The following is a 6,645-nucleotide window of genomic DNA, read 5'->3' on the forward strand; positions in this document are numbered from 1 at the left end:
CAGAGAGAGAGACGCACCGACACAGAGAGAGAGACGCACAGACACAGAGAGAGAGACGCACAGACACAGAGACGCACAGACGCAGAGAGACGCACAGACGCAGAGACGCGCAGACGCAGAGAGACGCGCAGACGCAGAGAGACGCACAGACGCAGAGAGACGCACAGACGCAGAGAGACGCACAGACGCAGAGAGACGCACAGACGCAGAGAGACGCACAGACGCAGAGAGACGCACAGACGCAGAGAGACGCACCGACGCAGAGAGACGCACCGACGCAGAGAGACGCACCGACGCAGAGAGACGCACCGACACAGAGAGCGAGACACACAGACAGAGAGACGCACCGACACAGACAGAGAGACGCACCGACACAGACAGAGAGACGCACCGACACAGACAGAGAGACGCACCGACACAGACAGAGAGACGCACCGACACAGAGAGAGACGCACCGACACAGAGAGAGAGACGCACCGACACAGAGAGAGAGACGCACAGACACAGAGAGAGAGACGCACAGACACAGAGAGAGAGACGCACAGACACAGAGAGAGAGACGCACAGACACAGAGAGAGAGACGCACAGACACAGACAGAGAGACGCACCGACACAGAGAGCGAGACGCACAGACACAGACAGAGAGACGCACAGACACAGACAGAGAGACGCACAGACACAGACAGAGAGACGCACAGACACAGACAGAGAGACGCACAGACACAGACAGAGAGACGCACAGACACAGACAGAGAGACGCACAGACACAGACGCACAGACACAGACAGAGAGACGCACAGACACAGACAGAGAGACGCACAGACACAGACAGAGAGACGCACAGACACAGACAGAGAGACGCACAGACACAGACAGAGAGACGCACAGACACAGACAGAGAGACGCACAGACACAGACAGAGAGACGCACAGACACAGAGAGAGAGAGACACACAGAGAGAGAGAGACGCACAGACACAGAGAGAGAGACGCACAGACACAGAGAGAGAGAGACGCACAGACACAGAGAGAGAGAGACGCACAGACACAGAGAGAGAGAGACGCACAGACACAGAGACAGAGAGACGCACAGACACAGAGACAGAGAGACGCACAGACACAGAGACAGAGAGACGCACAGACACAGAGAGACGCACAGACACAGAGAGACGCACAGACACAGAGAGACGCACAGACACAGAGAGACGCACAGACACAGAGACGCACAGACACAGAGAGACGCACAGACACAGAGAGACGCACAGACAGAGAGACGCACAGACACAGAGAGACGCACAGACACAGAGAGACGCACAGACACAGAGAGACGCACAGACACAGAGAGACGCACAGACACAGAGAGACGCACAGACACAGAGAGACGCACAGACACAGAGAGACGCACAGACACAGAGAGACGCACAGACACAGAGAGACGCACAGACACAGAGAGACGCACAGACACAGAGAGACGCACAGACACAGAGAGACGCACAGACACAGAGAGACGCACAGACACAGAGACGCACAGAGACGCACAGACACAGAGAGACAGAGAGAGAGACGCACAGACACAGAGAGACAGAGAGAGAGACGCACAGACACAGAGAGACAGAGAGAGAGACGCACAGACACAGAGAGACAGAGAGAGAGACGCACAGACACAGAGAGACAGAGAGAGACGCACAGACACAGAGAGACAGAGAGAGAGACGCACAGACACAGAGAGACAGAGAGAGAGACGCACAGACACAGAGAGACAGAGAGAGAGACGCACAGACACAGAGAGACAGAGAGAGAGACGCACAGACACAGAGAGACAGAGAGAGAGACGCACAGACACAGAGAGACAGAGAGAGAGACGCACAGACACAGAGAGAGAGAGACGCACAGACACAGAGAGAGAGAGACGCACAGACACAGAGAGAGAGAGACGCACAGACACAGAGAGAGAGAGACGCACAGACACAGAGAGAGAGAGACGCACAGACACAGAGAGAGAGAGACGCACAGACACAGAGAGAGAGAGAGACGCACAGACACAGAGAGAGAGAGACGCACAGACACAGAGAGAGAGAGACGCACAGACACAGAGAGAGAGAGACGCACAGACACAGAGAGAGAGAGACGCACAGACACAGAGAGAGAGAGACGCACAGACACAGAGAGAGAGAGACGCACAGACACAGAGAGAGAGAGACGCACAGACACAGAGAGAGAGAGACGCACAGACACAGAGAGAGAGAGACGCACAGACACAGAGAGAGAGAGACGCACAGACACAGACAGAGAGACGCACAGACACAGACAGAGAGACGCACAGACACAGACAGAGAGACGCACAGACAGAGAGACGCACAGACACAGACAGAGAGACGCACAGACACAGACAGAGAGACGCACAGACACAGAGAGAGAGAGACGCACAGACACAGAGAGAGAGAGACGCACAGACACAGAGAGAGAGAGACGCACAGACACAGAGAGAGAGAGACGCACAGACACAGAGAGAGAGAGACGCACAGACACAGAGAGAGAGAGACGCACAGACACAGAGAGAGAGAGACGCACAGACACAGAGAGAGAGAGACGCACAGACACAGACAGAGAGACGCACAGACACAGACAGAGAGACGCACAGACACAGACAGAGAGACGCACAGACACAGACAGAGAGACGCACAGACACAGACAGACTCACCGACACAGAGACAGACGCACCGACACAGAGAGACGCACAGACAGAGAGACGCACAGACACAGAGAGACGCACAGACACAGAGAGACGCACAGACACAGAGAGACGCACAGACACAGAGAGACGCAGAGACAGAGACACGCACAGAGACAGAGACACGCACAGAGACACAGAGAGACGCACAGAGACACAGAGAGACGCAGAGACAGAGAGACGCACAGACACAGAGAGACAGAGAGAGAGACGCACAGACACAGAGAGACAGAGAGAGAGACGCACAGACACAGAGAGACAGAGAGAGAGACGCACAGACACAGAGAGACAGAAAGAGAGACGCACAGACACAGAGAGACAGAGAGAGAGACGCACAGACACAGAGAGACAGAGAGAGACGCACAGACACAGAGAGAGAGAGACGCACAGACACAGAGAGAGAGAGACGCACAGACACAGAGAGAGAGAGACGCACAGACACAGAGAGAGAGAGAGACGCACAGACACAGAGAGAGAGAGACGCACAGACACAGACAGAGAGACGCACAGACACAGACAGAGAGACGCACAGACACAGACAGAGACGCACAGACACAGACAGAGAGACGCACAGACACAGACAGAGAGACGCACAGACACAGACAGAGAGACGCACAGACACAGACAGAGAGACGCACAGACACAGACAGAGAGACGCACAGACACAGACAGAGAGACGCACAGACACAGACAGAGAGACGCACAGACACAGACAGAGACGCACAGACACAGACAGAGAGACGCACAGACACAGACAGAGACGCACAGACACAGACAGACGCACCGACACAGAGAGAGACGCACCGACATGCACGCACCGACAGAGACACGCACGCACCGACACAGAGACGCACGCACCGACACAGAGACGCACGCACCGACACAGAGACACGCACGCACCGACACAAAGACACGCACGCACCGACACAGAGACACGCACGCACCGACACAGAGACACGCACGCACCGACACAGAGACACGCACGCACCGACACATAGACACGCACGCACCGACACATAGACACGCACGCACCGACACATAGACACGCACCGACACATAGACACGCACGCACCGACACATAGACACGCACGCACCGACACATAGACATGCACGCACCGACACATAGACACGCACGCACCGACACACGCACGCACGCACCGACACACGCACGCACCGACACAGAGACACGCACGCACCGACACAGAGACACGCACGCACCGACACAGAGAGACGCACGCACTGACACAGAGAGAGACACGCACGCACCGACACAGAGAGAGACACGCACGCACCGACACAGAGACACGTACGCACTGACACAGAGAGAGACACGCATGCACCGACAGAGAGACACGCACGCACCGACACAGAGACACGCACGCACCGACACAGAGAGACACGCACGCACCGACAGAGACACGCACGCACTGACACAGTGAGAGACACGCACGCACCGACACAGAGAGACACGCACGCACCGACAGAGAGACACGCACGCACTGACACAGAGAGAGACACGGACGCACCGACACAGAGAGAGACACGCACGCACCGACACAGAGAGACACGCACGCACCGACACAGAGAGACACGCACGCACCGACACAGAGAGACACGCACGCACCGACACAGAGAGAGACACGCACGCACCGACACAGAGAGAGACACGCACGCACCGACACAGAGAGAGACACGCACGCACCGACACAGAGAGAGACACGCACGCACCGACACAGAGAGACACGCACCGACACAGAGACACGCACGCACCGACACAGAGAGACTCGCACGCACCGACACAGAGAGACACGCACGCACCGACACAGAGAGAGAGACGCACCGACACAGAGAGAGAGACGCACAGACACAGAGAGACACGCACGCAACGACACAGAGACACGCACGCACCGACACAGACACGCACGCACCGACACAGAGACACGCACACACCGACACAGAGAGAGACACGCACGCACCGACACAGACACGCACGCACCGACACAGAGAGAGAGACGCACCGACACAGAGAGAGAGACGCACAGACACAGAGACACGCACGCACCGACACAGAGAGAGACACGCACCGACACAGAGACACGCACGCACCGACACAGAGACACGCACCGACACAGAGAGAGACACGCACGCACCGACACAGAGACACGCACGCACCGACACAGAGACACGCACGCACCGACACAGAGACACGCACGCACCGACACAGAGAGAGACACGCACGCACCGACACAGAGAGAGACACGCACGCACCGACACAGAGAGAGACACGCACGCACCGACACAGAGAGAGACACGCACGCACCGACACAGAGAGAGACACGCACGCACCGACACAGAGAGACACGCACCGACACAGAGACACGCACGCACCGACACAGAGAGACTCGCACGCACCGACACAGAGAGACACGCACGCACCGACACAGAGAGAGACACGCACGCACCGACACAGAGAGAGAGACGCACCGACACAGAGAGAGAGACGCACAGACACAGAGAGACACGCACGCAACGACACAGAGACACGCACGCACCGACACAGAGACACGCACGCACCGACACAGAGACACGCACACACCGACACAGAGAGAGACACGCACGCACCGACACAGACACGCACGCACCGACACAGAGAGAGAGACGCACCGACACAGAGAGAGAGACGCACAGACACAGAGACACGCACGCACCGACACAGAGAGAGACACGCACCGACACAGAGACACGCACGCACCGACACAGAGACACGCACCGACACAGAGAGAGACACGCACGCACCGACACAGAGACACGCACGCACCGACACAGAGACACGCACGCACCGACACAGAGAGAGACACGCACGCACCGACACAGAGAGAGACACGCACGCACCGACACAGAGAGAGACACGCACGCACAGACACAGAGAGAGACACGCACGCACCGACACAGAGACACGCACGCACCGACACAGAGCCACGCACGCACCGACACAGAGCCACGCACGCACCGACACAGAGACACGCACGCACCGACACAGAGAGAGACACGCACGCACCGATACAGAGAGAGACACGCACGCACCGACACAGAGACACGCACGCACCGACACAGAGACACGCACCGACACGCACGCACCGACACAGAGACACGCACGCACCGACACAGAGAGAGACACGCACGCACCGACAGAGAGAGACACGCACGCACCGACACAGAGACACGCACGCACCGACACAGAGAGAGACACGCACCGACACAGAGACACGCACCGACACAGAGACACGCACGCACCGACACAGACACGCACGCACCGACACAGAGAGAGATGCACACGCACCGACACAGAGAGAGAGACGCACCGACACGCACGCACCGACACAGAGACACGCACGCACCGACACAGAGACACGCACGCACCGACACAGAGACACGCACGCACCGACACAGAGAGACGCACAGACACAGAGACACGCACGCACCGACACAGAGACACGCACGCACCGACACAGAGACACGCACGCACCGACACAGAGACACGCACGCACCGACACAGAGAGAGAGACGCACAGACGCAGAGACACGCACGCACCGACACAGAGACATGCACGCACCGACACAGAGACACGCACGCACCGACACAGAGACACGCACGCACCGACACAGAGAGAGACACGCACCGACACAGAGAGAGACACGCACGCACCGACACAGAGAGAGACACGCACTCACCGACACAGAGACACGCACACGCACCGACACAGAGACACGCACGCACCGACACAGAGACACGCACGCACCGACACAGAGACACGCACGCACCGACACAGAGAGACACGCACGCACAGACGCAGAGAGACGCACAGACACGCAGAGACGCACAGACGCAGAGAGACGCACAGACGCAGAGAGAC

Source organism: Ascaphus truei, unplaced genomic scaffold, assembly GCF_040206685.1.
Source record: "Ascaphus truei isolate aAscTru1 unplaced genomic scaffold, aAscTru1.hap1 HAP1_SCAFFOLD_1634, whole genome shotgun sequence".
Taxonomy (NCBI): Eukaryota; Metazoa; Chordata; class Amphibia; order Anura; family Ascaphidae; genus Ascaphus; species Ascaphus truei.